Source organism: Aythya ferina (genome assembly GCF_964211825.1).
Source record: "Aythya ferina genome assembly, chromosome: 3".
Lineage (NCBI taxonomy): Eukaryota > Metazoa > Chordata > Aves > Anseriformes > Anatidae > Aythya > Aythya ferina.
In genome coordinates this window covers 10,190,846-10,209,930 of record NC_140298.1, presented here as the reverse complement: position 1 = coordinate 10,209,930, position 19,085 = coordinate 10,190,846, and the positions used below count along the sequence as shown (strand labels likewise).

General features: G+C 40.6%; 1 long non-coding RNA gene across 4 annotated transcripts in view; it reads right to left on the bottom strand.

The window, feature by feature from the left end:
* LOC311434716 overlaps nucleotides 1-19,085 on the bottom strand; it is a 277,684-nt gene that overhangs the window by 57,766 nt on the left and 200,833 nt on the right. For 2 of the 4 annotated variants that reach the window (XR_014691666.1, XR_014691667.1), the window contains 2 exons: nucleotides 16,616-16,695; nucleotides 11,189-11,341 (listed from right to left, as the gene is read on the bottom strand). The exons of the other annotated variants lie outside the window; for them this stretch is intronic. This is a non-coding gene — a long non-coding RNA (uncharacterized lncRNA). The remainder of the gene's footprint in view (nucleotides 1-11,188; nucleotides 11,342-16,615; nucleotides 16,696-19,085) is intronic. 4 annotated transcript variants of the gene reach the window in all.

The following is a 19,085-nucleotide window of genomic DNA, read 5'->3' as shown; positions in this document are numbered from 1 at the left end:
CACGGTTAGCAATGATTGTTTAATATTAAACACCCTTTGCCAGTAAAGCTCCATATATAATTGACTGTTACAATCATGGTTACAGCTGTTCCAATAATAAAAGCTCTAATTAAAATCACATTCAGATTTCTGAGATAACCACCTTGGCCTCGCTCACACAGCAAATAGTACCTTGTAACTGTCCCAGAAACCAGAGAGAAACCATTTCTCCAAGAAAGCCACTGATCAATGGAAGACTGCAGGATCTGTTCCTCTGTTTCGTTTACTACTAATAAAGAAGGGGCTGAAATTTTGATGCTTTCAGGCATATTTCTAGCCAGTCAAATTCTTTAGCGGTAAGAAGTCCAGATGAACTTTTGAACTATGGGACTTTGCTGAAAATCTATATCAGATTCTTTCACTTTCTACAATGCTTTTGTAGCATGTTTTTCCAATATTTTTTCTAATATCAATACAACTAAGATACATGAATTGTGAAATGTCCCTTGTTGTCTCTGATATTTTCTCCTGTATTTCTTTCCCATCCAGCCATAACTTAAAAAAACTTCAAATCTATTAATAGGTATTCAAGTTTGGCGTAGATGATGGTATTCTCCTCCTTAGATAAAACTGAAATAATCTTCTTTGCTTGTAGCTATATGGAAATGCCTACCAAACAGATCACCTCAGATGTAGTATGCCACAGTGAAGATGGAACATGCTGTTCCTAAGGATGTTACAATTAGAGGCAAAAAATTGCAGTGGTTAAAAAAGAATATCAGTGAATTCACTGAAACGGGAGTTAGTTTTGTGGCAAGCATCACTGATGCTTGAGGAGATCCTTCTGTACTTGCTGTCCCCAACACATGCAAGCATATAACTCTTTCACACTCCTTCCCTGGAACAGAACAAAGTTTATCCTTTTCCAACCTATGATCGTTCTCACAGCTGGTACAGGTGCTTTTACATTAAGTTAGTCAGTATTCCCATTCATCAGTTCCATAAGGATTGATACAGATAGAGTTGAACTTGTTCTGCAACTACCAGCACCTCACCAAAATATTCTCAGATTTACAACCCACACAAATTCAACTTCACCATTACCAACATAAAAAAATCACACCTAGCATTCCTCTCCACTTGGCCATGGATCTTCCCACTGAAAAAGCATTCAGTTTAAAGGATTGCTAACGCTATGCCAGCAGGAGCAGGCAGCTATCACACATAAACAAATGGGTTCTGTCCTGGTAATCTAACCTTACGATAAACCACTCCAACCAAAATTTAGCAGAACCAGATGTGTGAACTAGCCTCTTTTCTTGACCCAGTCATCTTACCGTAGCATAGTCCAATTTTCTTAATAATAACATTGCAAAGCACTAGCAATTCAACTCTTCTTTCTTTCTTTAAATAAAGCAAGCATGCAGGGAAACTAAAAACATGTATGTTTAAAGTGGTAGAAATAAACATTCTTAAGTGAGAAAAGGAAATGAATGAAGTTCCCACCAGAAGACTACCTCACTGCCACCATGACTGCAACTACAGCCCAAACTTGCAGCCAGTGCCCACCAGTGTTATTCCGGTCACTTCAACCACACTACTCTAGTTCACACCCTCTTAAAAACTCAACCCTTACACAAGAGCATGCAATTATGGCCAGGCAGTCTTGACCACTGGAGGGTTTCTTCACTGCTGGGTCATCCTGAAATATTCCAGGAAAAGATCCGTGGCATCCAAGATGTCCTCTTTTCTCCTCTTTATCCAGGATCAGTCCTGCTGTGGTTGGCTGAAGCTTTCTTCTTTGCTCTTCATTCACCTCTGTAGCCCCCGGCCTTGTGGGATGGATTGAGGAGGCAGTGCCAGTGATACTCAGCAGGAATAAGATGTTGTCAGTTTTTGAGCAGACTCCTAACTCATCTGAATTGCTCCACACTGGGTGCAGTGATTTAGGAAAGTCCTGCTGATGCGCAGAGCTATTTTGCAATCATGCCCTTCTGTTCATCTGTTCCATTCAAGTGAGAGAACACTACAGTGACAAACTTCACTTCTGAGCTTCCTTGCATTTTAAATTTATACCCAAAACCCGCATTGAGAAAGCGGTTTGGTGTTTCCGTACAGAAATAAAACCTATTTATTTTTATGAGGGTAATGTACCAGGCTAAATAAAAATAACCTCACACAGCACTTCAGGGCAAAAAAGAATTTTGCATAATTCAAGGCAGTGACCTAAAGCACGCTGATCTATAGGGGACCCACTCTTCCCCTACCCCTTGGTGTACTAGTTACATAGGACAGTACCAGCTTTGGCAGCATCCTTCTTGTTGCATCATTCCAAACTGCTTTACAGAGCTGCCCTGCTATCAGTGTTTCTGTTGTCATCCATTATTTTCTGATTAGGCACAAGGAGAGGTATTCCTTGGACCTGTGGCATCAAGAGGGAAACAAGTTTTACTCTTGGTCACTAGGGTTTCCAGCACATGTCTGCGGTGAGATTTTGACTGCATCTGGTCAGCTCTCAGAGCCTGACAAAGCATCTTTATTCAGCAGGTCTGAACCTTGCACTTGCCATAATAACTGACCCATTCCCCCCCCCCTTCCCCCATCTAAGAAGTGAACACACATGATGTATGTTTTAATGTAATACAGGGCTCCCCTAGTTGTGTCTCAGCTTCTCCTATCTGGCACCAAAGCCTGATTAAATATTAACATGGGGTGGGTCCTATTATTTCCTGACTTCCGAGAATCCATTGGTAAATTGAGATCTAGCTGCTAAAAATTTCTGACACAACATCATTTGTATTGAACCCCCTTTCCATGCCAGAGTGCCAGTGTTAATAAATCAGGCTGTTCTCATTGAATAAATCTATTTAAATACTTATAAAATATTAAAGATGCATTTGGGAAAAGCCTCTAAGGTGATTGTTGCACCCATGCACCTCACAGTAACTAATTTATTAAAGAGTTTGCAAACCTGGGAAGGAAGGGAAAAGAAAAATGGTTTCATAAACCAAGAGCAGAAGCCAATTTTTCAGCTAAGATGATGAAAGGAAGCATGCATTTCTAATCAAAAAGACAGATACGCCTTTTCTCTCCCACCATTCCCTCAACAGCAAAGTGCCTTTTCATCATCAACAACACTCCATTCCTAATGTCTGCTGAGGCCTTTCTGCACCTTCTCCATACACTAGTAATGTACACACAGCATCCCTTTGAAACAAGAGCCCATTAGCTGTGGCAGACTACCTTTTCACATGAAGTCCTTCCGTTGGTAGTCATCAGCAGAGTGCTAAATCATCCCAACTGGGCATGCTCACATCATGGCAGCGGGATAAACAGATATTTAGAGCCGCAGAATGAAAATTGCTTTTCTACCTTTCTTGAAGGGTATTTTTTTTTAGGAAAGGTCATAAACTACACAGGGAACATCAAGCTTTCCTCTCTCACTCCCCTCCCTCCTCCCTTAAATACAGATTTTTTTAACAAATCCACTTTTGCTTACACCCAGGTCATCTGTAATTTTAGACCTTCAACCACCAGCCAGTCCCCTTTAAAGATTACATGGTAAATGCGACCATAAATTTGCCCCACAATAAGAAACGAGTTTGAGCATGCCCTGAAAGAGGGATTTATGTGATTGTTTTCCTTCCAGTGGGCGTGGTGAAGGGATATAGAAACTGTCAGCGAGAGCAGCAAGCGGGGTGATACTTCACAATAGCTACCTGAGTAATGCAACAGAGATTAAGCCTAAATTGAGGACTGCTATTTCAGAGGACAATTAATTTTCAGGCTGTCGTAAAAGCTCTGTTGACATTTCTCAGCTGAGATTTTGCTTCTCAGTAAGGGTATAAACAGCTTTGTTCAATGCAGGCAGTGGTGCTGCTGCCATTCTTTGGGTTAAGTCTAGGCTTTTCCCCCCCAAATAAAAGTGTAATGCTTTCTATTGTATTTCTTTCTCTGACATGCAAGAAAGCTTCTGTGTATTTTGTTAATGCTTACTTCTAGATCTTCACCTGAGACCCCATCTCAGACAGCTTTTTTTCTGTAAGTGACTGATTTGGTATCCTAATGCAGTTGCGCAGGAAAAAAAAATGAAGCAACCAAACTATAAGCAGCCTCTGACCACATTTGGATAAGGGTTTCCTTGTTAGACACCTTTGCTGATCCCTTGCAAGCACCTAGGAGCACAATGGACTCTAGGAACAGAAAATCTATTTATCTCTAACTATGTTTTTCTGCATGCCTGGGTTATCCTGCAAGTCAGTAACCAATTTTACCAAAAGAGATGGCAGATGATGGTTCCAGGTCAACAAAGAAAAATTCTGGCTCCTACCTGACAATACTGCAAGAATTGCCTTTTGCTTAAGTGACAACAAGATGCCATCCAAGCTGACTATGACAACAGACCAGCATCACTATAAGTTATCTGGCCACTGTGACCTGGGGCATGTTCTTCCAGGAGGTCGCCTAAGAGCAGGTGCTTAAGTGCTGTCACTGGGCAGTACAGAGAGCCCAGAGACAAGAAATAAGAGCTAAACTTTGGAAAAGGTCTTCTGCTCCTCCAGATCCTAGTGGCCAGCTGTAAGCACCCCCGTTGGAAGTGGTGTGCCTTGTCACTGGGTCCGATTTATGACCAGTGACAAATTGTCTGTCAGGAGGCAGCTGCTCTGTATAGATATACAAATGTTTGTGTACAGAGACCGAAGGACGAAAGGGTTAATTATCCAACAAACTCAGGCAGAAGGGGGAAAAAAAAGTTTCAAGCTCAGGGAGGTTATCATTGCCTTTTGCGCAGGCTGGTTTTAATCACTTTCTTGTACCTCTCCCTGACTTCATTTATCAAGCCTTCACATAAAAGTTGCAAACTGAGGTTATTCAGCGGATACCTCCATTCATCTCGGATGATTGACCAGGGTGGTTTGCAGTACAAGCCAACCTGGGTGATGGCATTCCTCTTGTTTTCATTGCACAGCCTGCTTTCATTTTATGCTGTAATTGTGTTTTCACAAAACCATAACCAAGCAGGCTGCAGATCCCAGGTTCCAGATTTATTTACAAACACCCCTGACTAGCCCCCTCAGCCTTCTCCTGTTATCTGCTTTATGCTGCTTTGGATCTTACCGCCAGGAGTCTGGGGTGGATTAGCACGAGATAGGAACTAGATCCAATCTAACTAAGGGGACCTAATCAGCCCGTCCGTCCACCCCCACTCCTCCTCCTCAGACTAAATCCAAGTCCTGCTTCCACACAAACATTTCATGGGAATTGGCATCCGATACGAAAGACATCTTTCTGACCTTGCAGGAGCGGTGTCAACCTCCAGCAGGTAACATGAGTGCTATTTGACAGAAGGAGGCAAACCACTCCACCAGGCGACTCAGGGGACCTCGGAGAGAAAGGCCACCTCTCCCGGGGGCCCATTCGGGGAGCTGAAGATCATCACCTGTGTGTCTCCACCAGACAGGCCATAAAGGTAAGCGAGGTGAGTTGGAGACATTCTCACAACTCACAGTGAGTATATATGGGTGGAGAGCACGAGGAGTTTAACTAGTTTTGTACAACTGCAAATAAGACTGAGCTGAAGTTTCAACCGCCAGGAAGGCTTCAGAGCTGGTCACAAGGCAAAATGTGATAAAAACCTTTTTCCTGCCTTTTGCGGAAGTAAAACCACCAGAATCTGGATCCCCCTGATTACCCTGATTAGTAAACAGCTGATTCACATATTAGACGAAGTTTTTTTTTTTTTTTTTTTTTTTTTTTGTCCTCCTCCGTGCAGCTCAGGAAACTCAGCTGGGGTAGATCAGTATACTGATGTCTCTGAGGCAGTTTGCACCACTCCATTTCAAAACCTGATACAAAATTTTCATTGTACTTCCTTTGGGAAATGTACATTGAGTGAGAAAAGCCCCGTCAGTGATTACAAAGAGTTCCTGTCAGCACTGTTCATCTGCAGTCACTTCCTAGGCAAAAAGCCTTTTAGATAAAAGCAGCATTTCCACCCAAACAACCTGGACCAGTTGGAGTGGGGGAGAGGAAGGGCAATGGGGCAGAATAGCCGAGCGAGTCTTTGTTCTAGTTAAAGCGTTGGAAGAAGATTTCAACCACAGAATATGGCAACAGAACTGATCACAGGGGAAAATGCAATTAAAATACCTTTCTGCATTTTGCAGCCACAAAATCGTTGGCAAATCGCTGTAATCTGGCTTTGCTGAAGTGGAGGGCATGAGTCAATGCGTCAGGAAAGAGTTTCAGCTAAGTACTTTCCAGGGTAGTTACCTTGCTCAAGGCCAATGCAGCACCTTTTGCACCTTCTGTTATAGAAACTGGGATCCACAAGTGACTTTTCTTACCATCCTTTGCTCCCACTACAGTGTTGAAACCCCAGACAGACTCAGTTCAGCAACTGTGTATGTCTGTTCAGGTGCAGCAGACAAAAATATTTCTTTTTTTCTTTCTTCTTTTCTTTCTTTCTTTCTTTCTTTCTTTCTTTCTTTCTTTCTTTCTTTCTTTCTTTCTTTCTTTCTTTCTTTCTTTCTTTCTTTCTTTCTTTCTTTCTTTTTTAACCTTTAAGTTTTGTTTCTGTGTCTTAATAGCCAACTGGATTTGTAGATTACAAATTAACTTAGAGCGAGGACAGCAAGCAAATCCATCCAGCCTAAAGCAAGAAGAGCCTTCAGGCAGGTGTTTGTAGGCTTTCTTTAGAAGGGCTCCCTAGACATATCAAGAGAGTTTATTAGTGCTGGTTTGTATATCACTGCTGCTGTCTTGTTGATAGCATGTTTGTGTCCAATCTTTTTTTGTCTGACTCCAGTTCTAAATGGAATTCAGACAGAAATAATAACCAGAGAGGGATTCTCATTCATTTTTTCATCTCTTTCCAAATTCCTTGCTTCCAAAGGTAGCTCTTAGATTGCACCTTCGACAAAAAAAAAAAAAAAAAAAAAAAAATCTTCCACTATTGCTTCTTCCTGGACTGAGATCAGTCTTCCTGAGATTTCTTTTTTTTTTTTTTTTTTTGGGGGGGTGGGGGTGGAGAAGAGGTGAGGGGTATACTCAAGTTGAATATTAAGATTAAAAGGAGCTCTTGCCTTCTTCTCATCAAAGAACTGAACGCTCCCAGACCTCTCAGTGACCTTTCAGGTGATGTTTTGGGGAGTCTAGAATCTTAGAAAAAACAAAGGCTCAGGACCATGAATGATATTAACATTAGATGCTGAGAAAGCCTTTGATCAGGTGGAGTGGAATTATTTGATAATAGTCTTAATACAATAAATTGGAATCACTTTTGGAAGTAGATTTCTTTCTGTATATGACCTATAGCAGATGTCAGAATTAATGCAGACAAAGTGAAAAGTTTTATTCTTTTCTGGAAATATTTATAACGTGGGCATATTTTATCATAAAGCTAATGAACGGCGTTTTACCAGGAAGATTACTAAGGTTACCATCCCACTGAGATGATCATACCTCGCTATTACAAATGTAAATTGAAACGTTACCTTCCTGAAGAGATGAGAAAAAGATTTTGCTGTGTAGTGTTTGAGACAATAAATGTTGGGACAGAATGGTAATAAAGAAATGAATGCATCAAATTAAGACTTGGCAAGAGAGGAAAAAAAAATGCTGTTTTTTTCCCCCCCTAAATTTTCAAAAGACACATTCTCCAGATGTAAGGAAATGAATCATTAGAGAATAAACCTGCATTATCCGTGTATTGAATCTGCGGAATGAGGCAGGATTCATTCAGGCTGCTTTTTCTGTGAGGATAGGAAAGATTAGCTGATTTATGTGAGAAATTTTAAGAGAAATTTTTCCGCTAGGATTTCAGAGATTCCCTTTAGGAACTAAAAAGTGTTGTGGGCGGGCTTCCCCTTCCCCCCCTCCCCCCCCCCGCCCCCAGTGCCGTTATGAAACAAAACTTGCAGAAGATTTTTCACCAGTTCCTAAGTTCTACTGCCAGAAGTTCATCTTGAATATCAGCCCAACCTTTTGTTGCCCATTTGAATGCGCTAGCCTATTTCATATTGCCTGATACCAACAAGGGGGAAAAAGCCCTATCTGAACTTTACCCGGTGATGTCATATCTCTTTGTTTGTACTCCAAAATTTTATAGGCCTCCCTTGTTATTGTGCCTTATTGAAAACTCATGTCTTATTTGCTGTTCGTTATTATCTTTTCAATATTTCTGCTTCTTAAGATTCTTCATCCCATTCAACATTTGTTTCAAATGATTTTTCTTCTGAAAAGGTATGCACTTGCATCTTTGAAGGGAACTGGCACAGTGCTATTATCTGTCCATTATTTTAATTCTCTAGGTCTCTGTCATGAGCTGTATGTTGTCCAAGAGAGATGCTTGCAGAGTATATTAGTTAAGAGACTGCAGATCTCAAATGTCTGGCATGCATGGATGATGCAAACAGTTTTAAAGTCAGTAGAAGATAGGCTTGAAGTTTCATTTACTTATGGAATAATAAAAATTAATAAATGGATGTGGATGACAGTCCACTCTAAACACATATGATACTCTGCTAAAGTTCAATACTAAAACATGGTGCTGCTGTATTTTTAATGCACTTGCAAAGTTTCATCTGCAAATTTCATTAATATACTCCTGTAGATCCAGGATGGCTTCTCCTCAGGAGTCTCTACTTTCTGGATCATAAAGTTGTCTTCACTATAATTTAGGAACCTCTGCGATGATGCATGTTCAGCTGTATTTGTTACTCAACAGATGTCTGGGTAGTTAAATTCCTCCATGAGCCTTTATCAGTACTTCTATTCTGGGATTCCCAACTGGTTCAAGATGTACCTCTCTTAGTCGGCAGCAGTACCACTGCTCAGAGATCAGTATGCACAGCTTGGGTCAGGCTTGTTTGGCACGGATCTCGGGCAGCTGGTTGCCCTGACCACTACCAGTCTTACTGCTTGAGTTGACCATGTAGGCCTAGAATCGACATCTTCTTGGTTCCTGCTCAAGGACTGGGTTAGATGGGTAGCTGGGCCTCTGCCCCACGTTCATAATTCTCAAGACCATCTGCTGCAGTAACTGTCGCTGCTCTTCCTGTGGGGCTGCTCCTCCATAAATTTCGACAACACCTGCTGCTCTCACTATTCCCTCATATATTACGTCTACAACAGAAGCTTGAAAACACACGCTGCTTACACTTCATTTAAACAGCTACCTTTCCGACATAACGCGCTGATTCCAAAGCCACCCCTTTGAGGAGTTTGGTTTCAATAAAAGAAGTGTGATAATGAGTTAACAACACTGACATTGAACTTCTCTTCAGACATACCCGGGGCTCCTCAGCTGTCCCAGCTGCTCTTCCTGCACCCTGGGTCATCCCTTGTCTTGGACAACAACTCATGACCACACCTTGGCCACCAGTTTCAAAGAGTCAGCAAGATGCACTTAACCTTCTGCCAGTGGGATGAACGTGCAGTAGCAGTGTGGGAAAGTCTTAGGCACACGCTGCCAGCCTGCTCTATTCCCTTAGGCTACTTCCTTGCATTACATATTAAGGAGCTTTCCCTAGAGCTGGTCAAAGAGTAAAATAATAACCTGATTTGCAACTAGAAGTGCTGAATCTGGATCACTGTGATTCAGAGAGTCATAATATTAGTTATTAATGAGTATTCAGCCTACTGCTGGGTATCTGTGAAAACACTCCCAAATCCTTAGAGTTTAAAGAATTTTAGCCTCAATGATATTCACCCAGAGATTTACATGTTGCCATTCTTCCATCTAGAAATATTTGTCATCCAGAGGTCAGAAAAAAAATCCCAGCTGCTTTTTGGTTTTCTGAGCAATCAGAAATGAATAAACACAGTCAAAATAAATGGTTTATTTTGAGTGAGCTGAAAAGCAATTGTTCTCCTTCTGCACTGACTGTGCACCCATAAGTATTAAATTTACAGGTGTCAGAATTGGTTTGCAAAACATTTCTTATTAAGAAAAGGATTATATTTCCAGCTCCCAGCAAAACCACAGCTAAACTCAGCCGTAATTTCAATGAGTCTTGTTCTGTACTGCAGCAACTGGTGAAGGTGTTTCTCTGGCATAGGAAGTTTTTGACTACATTGTAGGCACATTTCACTTTGACTGAAACCCACTTACCTCTCCCACTGAAAACAGGCAAGAAAGGAAGGAGAAAAGAGAATACTGCTTGAATTGCACCATTTGCAAGAAGAAGTTTTGGTCTTTTTGTCCCTCTGCTGATTGTAATTCCTTGTCAACTAGACCATGCAGGTTCATGTGATAAAAGACTGGCTTAATTTCGGGACACTACACACCGTTCAAAAAGAAGATAAAGTGCAACCAAAAAGAATTGTTTCTTCCTTTTCAACAACTAAATTGATCTCCTTCGTCTACATCCCTTACCGAGAATCTGACTTCTTCTGGCTAGCTAGCAAATATAAAGTCAAACACCTGTTTACCAGACACAGAGCTATGTGTCTGCCATTGCCGATCCATCTGTGGAACATAAACATAACTTTCACCAGCTGCTTCTTTTAGCATGGGCTGGTAATGGAAGCCATTATAGAGCATATCAACAACATACTTTCCTAATAATCATGGGCCAGAGCATCACAGGGGGTAAACTGGCAGAGCCTCACTGAAGGCAAATAGTGCTGCACTGATTTACACCATCGGAGGACCTCACCCCAGTTTGTTTTTCTTCACACTCTTCTCCTTTTATCTCCCTCATTTTCCTGGTTTCCAGTTTGTTTCTGCTCTTCTATTATATTATACTAATGAGGCAACATGTTGTGGAATAATTCCTGGGCCAGGCCCAAGCAGGAATGGATAATTACCTTGGGTACTATACAGCCTCAATATTAATGACTCTGAGAAAACCTCAAAAGATTCAGAGGTGTGATAATGCAAAGACTCCAGCTGGATTTGGGCCAAATGCTCCATTCGTATAAACATGCTCACCTTTATTGACTTCAGGAGAATTATGCAGGCTTTTGTTTGTTGCGAATGCACTTTAGATGATTCACAAGATCATGCCCAACCACGTCCACACTCTTTAGATTGAAGTTGAGCTTGAAATATTGCAGTGTGAATAGCAGATTCCTTTTTGTCTTGCATAAAGCGTGTTACAACTACAGTGTGTTACGACTATAATTAAATTGCTGATAAATCCCCTTATCTCTCATGCTGTTCCAGGAGGTAATGAAGATCTGCTCCTGATGAGCATCAACATACCTCTTTCCCTGTGTCACATCAGTTAGGCAGGTCAAGTTCTTCATGGTGACCCAAGACAACATCCTCTGTCCAGGCAGTTCATTTTCATCTTGGTGTAAAGCACAGATATGCTGTGGGACTTTTTGACCTTTAATTTTCAAGTCAGGACACAACCTAGGACTCAAAAAAGAAATCTCATTCGTGCTTGAGGCTCTTAAGTGGGATATACACGTGCATCCTGAGAGACTTCAAATTCAGGGAAGCCCATCCTATTGAATTCAGCCTAGAAATGGTAGCAGTCCCTGAGAGCTACCCATTAGAATTTGCTTCCCTCTTGGTAATTTTGTGACATATGCTGAATGCTGAACAGTGCTTTCCCGGACTTCCGCAATTGCTAAAATCAATGCTCACCTCTAATATATTCCGACTTAAAGTGTACAACCTTGTTTAAAATGCACTGCTAAAGCATATATTTTCATGTATCGTTATGTCTAAATGCATGATAACCAGGTTGAAAATCAAATTATCTGTGTTAAGGTGAATATTACAATGTGACTACTGCCTGCTGTGCCTCGAATGAATCTTGTAAACACAATCAAATCTCTCTCTTTCTCTCCCTCTCACAGACAGAGACACATGCATGCCCTTGCAGAAGAAAAGAGATTCTTCACCTTCTGCCATCGTATTGTCACAGCAGCTCATGTTTATTGTGAATGACATCTTCAGCTACATCTCAGCATGAGCTCTGGTATGCTGGAGCTGAACATCCTACCAGGAAAATCAGCAGTGACATTAAAGTTGTTTCATGAATAATGAAAAAATAAATATCACATTAACTGTAGGTACACAAAATGCTTTGTTTAACTAAAAGGGTTTGCAGAGAAATTCCAGGTCTCTGAGGGTAGATACTATTTTATTAACTGTGGGTAGAGAACTTATTTAGATGGAGCTGTTTTCATTATATTGGTAATTTTCTCAATTACACAAATGAGGGAACATGTGATCAGTACTATTAGTAGGACACAGATTTCTCTTTTACAAAACTCTAAACTACCAGAAAATCACAAAACAACAAATCCTCCATACTTGCAGCCAGTGAGTCTTTCAGCAACTTACATGCTGCATAAGGAGGTTTAAATATGTCTCCCAAGTCCAAATTTGTATTACAGCAGTTTTAATCATTTATGGGGGCAAAAAGGCTTCAGAGACAGTAATGCAATTATATAAGTGTATAATGTGAAAGAGAATTCAATTGTCTCAATGCCATACAAGGCAAGCTTATTACAAGATCCCAGCAAAAGATGCTTAAAACATGACTGCACTGGATCCAGAGTTTTGCTGGCAGCATCAGTGTGTGTTCCTGCCAATCGTCAGAAGTTCATAATCACAAATTTCAGGGAGAAGAAACAAGCTTCATTTGAATTACGGGGTTATGGTGACCAGAGCTTTATACAAAAGTTATCTGTAGTGGAAATACTATATTTTGCCCTATTAAGGACAGAGCAAACACACTTTTTACATAGCATTAATATGTCAGGCAAAAGTGAAATCTTTCAGTGATTTCAGGCTTTGTGCTAGGCTGAAACTCATGATCTTAAAATGCAAGGGTTTCTACAGAAACACAAACACACTTGCTTCAAAAACTGGAGAACAGTCTTGCTAACTGCCCCTTAAAGCAAATAAAAAGAGCTGTTATTCCCCATTCTTTGCAAAATTTCATTCATATTCATATCAAAAACACTGAGAAATGTTCCAAAGTGCCAAGAAGCATGAAAACTAATACTAAACACATTGTTGATATCCTCCTAACTATTCCTTATGAACTTATCAGCATGGAAATACTTATTCTCAGTAGAATTTCCTGAATGGCAATCCCAAATAATCGGCTTCATAAATTGTGCAGCTAGTAAATAGAGGCTAAATATTAGTGATTCAAAAGACCCACCTTTTCTCTCAAGGAGAGTGAAGAGATTTGTTTTCTAGTTTTCACTGAGGTAAGCACAAAAATGGTGTCTTTTCCATAAACCAAAGGCCTTCCACTTTTTATATAGAGTAGTGTACTTTATGACTTCTTGTGAGTTCAAGTTGCCTGCATTTTCTATTCATGCAGAAATGCTCATTTCCTGTCTAAAAACACATGCATTTATTCTTATTTGCTTACCATTCTAAACAGCAATAACAAAAAGACCAGTAAACAGAAATATCACACCTTTTTTTTTTGTACCAATATGCAAAGCCTCTACTCATTCTCTGCCTTTAAACAAGACAGAAAATTAAGAACTGTTTTTTGTTGTTGTTGTTTTTTAATCTTGTTTTATTTTTTTAAATGTGCCCATGCTTAAAGCAAAAAATAACAAGGACATAAATCTAAAATGTGCATCTCTTCAGGCTCCTGCTACTGTCAGGTGAGCTTAGACAGGTGGTTCAGAGTTCCTCCTTCCTATCAAGAAGGCAAATCATGAATTGAGGGAGGGTCAACAAGTAGATCTGACATATATAAAGCGGTGCCTCAGTTATCTCTTGATATGCAGTCAAAACAGTTAAAAGTAAGCAAAGGTGAGAGCAAGTAAAACCCGTGTATTACCTGGGAATGTGTCTGTCAATAGCAATGCAAGCTGTGTTTCTATCTATTATATGAGAAAGGTAAAAGTATTCTACTAGGTCACTTAGTTACTTCAACCAGATGGAATCCAAAATGTTCAGAAAATTAAAAATCCATTTATTCCTCCAAAGTTGCATTCCATCTGTTTTCAGACATTTATGGAATCTTTTTGCATGCAGGATATGGCAACCACTGGTGCCTTGGAAATATTTCTTCCCCATGCAGCTCACAGAAAGCCAGGCTGGCTGTAGACAGCGCTGGAGTAAGCTTTTCAGGTGCTTTTACTTCCCTTCCAAACATAGGAAACTTTGCTTTTGTCTTAAATACAGGAATCATAAAACCCCATTTATTATTGTCTGCAAAGATGCAACAAGAACTTTTAACGTTAAAAATAAATAAAATATAATAAAAAAAAATCAGGCTATTCTCTACTCTTTCCACCTTGAAAATTTTAACTTTTCTGCCAGTCTGTTTCTCATTTTCAGCTTGTGGAGACAATAAGAATGATTCAGATGCTATGAAGGAATGCAGCCTGGCATGTAGTGATCTCCACCCTGAAGATAAAAGTGACAAAATTACCCCAGAAGTTATGAGCTCTAGTCTTCATCAATCATTTTTCAAGAAATATTTTATTCCATTCAACTGCCTAAATCTAACTGGGGTACGATCCCCTTCCTCCTATCACTGTTCTCAGCATCTTCAGCTTCACCAGATGGAAGGATATCATCTGGCATGCAGGCCAGGCTGAATTTTCTGTATATGACACAAACGTCCACATGTCCTCTGTTTCCTGAAGACTTTCCTTTGCAGTCACTGGCTCGTACAATAGCTCTGCATCACTGAGCCTTATCCTGCTTGGTGCTGAGAATATTTTATCCGCTGGTCAAGCTGACCTATAAGGTAAATACAGGCTACATCTACACTGTCAGCTAAGTTATAATCCCACTTTTCTTCTGATTATCCATACCTCATGTTAAATCACTCCCAGCTTCTTTGTTGGAAGGAGCCAACTACATCCCTCCAAGCTGAAAGACAGTCAGCAGATAACTCTGTATCAGAACTGCTTCTTATAGGACAAAACTGCACCAGGTCTGGTGGTCTTACAGAGTCCTCCAGTGCTACATCAGCAGTCTTTTGCACCATAAACTCCCTTCATGCCCCTATGCCAAGGCCCAGATTGCTACAGCGTGTGAATCAGGGGAGATAAACGTTTACCATTACCCATGTCTGCATTTTGTTCACCTCCCCAAATCTAACTGGCAGGTGTTTGTCAGATGGAAAGACAAAGCACTCAAATATCTCAGGCCAGCACATCAAAAAGCAGAGAATTGGCTTTTAAGCATAAGACTGCATTTTAAAAAATAAGACAGAAAATCACAAATGGTGGGTGATTTCTTTGTGTCTTTGGGTTTTGTTCTGCATGCCCAATCATGTCTTCACATTTTTTTTTCCTGTAACCTCAAGGGCAGTGGGAAAAAAAAAGGAAGTTAATACTCACATTTAGTCTCATGCTGCCCCAAAGTGACACTTTAAAACACACATGTGTACACACACACACAAATCCAGTAATAATATTGCCAGACTCTTACTGAAAACTGTACAGGCAATATCAAGTCCTGCTGTATTTTTCATCACTGCAGACGTGAAATCCACCAGGTCTGACATTGGGGTTGAGGAACACATGTTGACACACCATGTCCGATCAACGGTAGAACCATAGACTAGATCTCCTCCTTCTGGGGACAAATGTTTTCCTTCAGTTGTTGGGAAAGCTAAGACTGAGGAAGCTTGCTCCCCAAGATGGACAAAACACAAGAGGCAAAACAGCAAAATCAGAAAAAAAACGCACCTAACTGATACAGGATGAGCTGCCGAGGAACACACTGAGAATGCATCTGTCCACGTGAGACAGACACACATCTCCCTGGCTGTGATCTTCTGTCCACACAAATAAAATACCCATCTCTCAAGAGCTAACACTAATTAAAGGTTTCCTTTGATTACACAGAGGGACTTGGACCCACACCTCTGTATCAGCTGAAGTGCCTGCGCTGCTTCTCTTTAGTTTTACCCATCCCCTGCTAAGTTTAGAAGAAAAGGCAACAGCTGTGGCTACTGACAGAACAAGGTTGGCAGCTGCAAAACTGAGATGCCACATTTCAGTATATAATTTCCTTTCCACAGTGTCTCTCCCTAACTTTCCTCTTTAAGAGGCACTTAAAATCCATGTGTCTGACTCAATTATTGTTATTGTAGCTACGGAACAGAATGTGATGCTGATGAGGGCCTACCTGTCTAGTTAGCTTCCCTTTCTGGATGCTTTCTTTCTTTGATTCATCATTGCTTGTGACATGTGTATTGTCTAAACTATGTTCAAGAACAAGTCTCTAATACATTCAATGGAAGAAGGTGAAAATCAGAAAACGGCGTATCAGTTGCATGCATAAATTTATGCGTTAAGTTTAAACAGCCTTCTTCTGAGAAATATCTTATGTAGAAACCATGGTTTTATTGTAAATTAAGAATAACACGTGTGGTAAAATTAAGAATAAAATTTCTTCTGCTTCCTTTGATTAGGAGAGCGCCGACATAGCATAAATGCTCTGTCTTTACAAACTCATCTAGAGATTCTGCGTTCCTTCAGCATTCAGTACATTATCAAATCATATCCCAAGTACTATGAATTCATGCCCCAGAGGGCATGAACCCAAATTTAAAGTCATCATCATCCTGTATATTTTCTGCTCAGTGGAAGGTTTTATGATACAGGCTGAATGTCTTTTCAGGACAATCCTAAAAATAAGCTAATGCAGTAGGGACTGAATTTATTGGACATGTACACTCACCTCCAGTTGATGCTCTCCCTAGGTCAGTTCTCATGTGATTGGCAAGGGATCGTGACAGCTTGTATCTTCCTATGAGAAACCTGTGTAGACACTGGTAATTAGAACTGCCACTCAGTCCTTCCTGACAACAGCTACTGCAGTGGAACGGGGCCTCTGAACTAGCTCCTACCTCAGGAAAATCCTGTTTCCTAGTGTCTCCTCCGTAGGCACACACCTAATTGCATGTAAACATTCAGTAATTTATTACACAACACAAAAACATTGGTACCTTCAAGCTGAGAATATAGCAGTTGATAAACACCTAAGAACTGCAATTGCAAAGTGTCACCTGCAATGTAGCTCTCTCCCAACAGCCTTGCCTGACTGCTGGCTGAACCTCCTTGGTAATGGAAAATTTTAGAAGGGTTTCTGTCTCTTTCTAAGAAGACTCATTCTTATCAAAGTTAAGAGTAGTGAGGCTCATAAGCCAGGTCAGTTTTTTTTTTTCTTTTTTTCAGAAAACAAACAAACAAGCAAACAAACAAACAAAAAAAAAAAACAAAACACAAACTCCACTGCGGTTTGAAAATATCAGTGCATTTTTCTTACAGCATTCTACCCCAATCAGCACAAAAACAGCAATGCCCAACTGCCTATATTTTTACTAAAATTTGATTTACTCACAAGCTGCTAATGACTATAACTGAGAAAAGGAACAAAAAGTAATGCAATAGTTAAAGGAACATGAGGTATTCCTGGTCCACTGCTACACTTGCAAGATACAAAGAATAAGGCAAGATATCTGGAAATATTTGCAAATGAAAAATATGCTAAAGTATTTTCTTGTACTGTGATGTCTTTGTTCAAAGTCCATAAAGGCTGGGTATCTACCGAATGAAATTTGGATTCTATTCTCAGTTTTGCCGCAATTTTAAGGTATCAATTTAGATACAGCTTCTTCGTCTGTGAAATGGGGCTAACAATAGGGCTCCAGTTTCCATGTGTGGTGCTCAGTTAAATAGCATCATGTTAAATAGTGCTTATTTTCCCACAGTAGGGAAAAAAAGAGGCAGAGCAAGGCGGTCAGGAGTTTTTGAGATCCAAGGTTGAAATGGCAGTGAAATCTAATCTCCAGACTGTGGAAATCACTGGAAATTGACTTCAAAACATTGTTGATTTCAGTGGGTTTTGGATCAAGGCGTAGGAGAACAAACTTACCGCATGAAGACAAGTTTGTTTTGCAGAGCAATGCTTGACTTCTTGACAGAAGCAGTACCAGTGCTGAGCCGAATTGTACCTTGGGGGTGCACCTATGCCAAAGGGTTGTATATAGTTGTTGGGAGTGTCAGGAACATAGCGGGGAACGGAGTTCCCCCTCTGCCTTCCTCACAGCTTGTTCAGGACAACACCGGGAATTTTCTGGCTTACCCCCTCGTAAAGCAGAAAACATTTGGCACCGGATCAGGTGTGCTGAGCTCTGCAGAGCGAGGAAGCCATGTGGCATGGCAAAGGGCAGGCACAGGGAGCTGCTTCTGCTTCCTGCCACAGCAATATCAAGCCTGCCAGCTATGGGAATTTCTGACACAAGGTGCAGAACAACTTCTAGAGCACTTACAGTGTGCTGGAGCTGGAAGGCTTTGCAGCCACTGCAATACTGCCTTCATTTTCCCTGTAACAGTCCAGCCCGAGAAGTGCACAGAACAGCGTATTAAGCATCTTGATAAAGTTTTTGGCAAGCACTCTTCAGAAACCAACCCAGAAATGGCAGCGCTATATTTTTAGACAGATAATTACATGGGTACTCCCATGGATGTGCTTCAGAATGAATCCAGGAGTGTAATCATGCAACGGGTCAGAAATTATGGAGTGAATAGTACCATATCCTTTTTAGACTTCTATTATAGCCCGGTGGCGATGTGATCGTGCTGTATTTGGGTAATGCTTCAGAACACCATACATAGGAAGAAGTGTGGAGCTTTGTCCATCTTCACGGAGACTCCTCATTGAAGTGTCCACCCACCACAAACACAACACACCCTTCACTTCTGTTACTTTAAACTATCTGTTCCCTGCATTCAAAACTCCCGTTAAATTCAGCACTGAGCCCACAGGTTTCTATCAACTCCATCAACTATACCATTTTCAGAGGGTACAATACCTAACGTGTCAGCAGCACCAAGTTCATTTGGGATATAGCCCATAGCTCCCTTTTCAGGCATGGTGGGCAAGAACAATGTTAATGTGTATATAGCAAAATATTCATTGTTAATCTCAGATAAAAGGCATTTAAAAAATGCTACAGATAGCTCAAAATATATCACTGCAATCCCAGGCAACACAGGTGAAAGATTATTTCTAAAAGAAATCGCAGCATCTTAAGCAGTGAAGCAGAGTTATGGTAGCCAAATAATTTGAACTCTGTCCTTTCAGATAGCACATAATATCACCGATCTTAACAGCTCATGGTGTTTGTAGTGTTCTGATTTAGAAA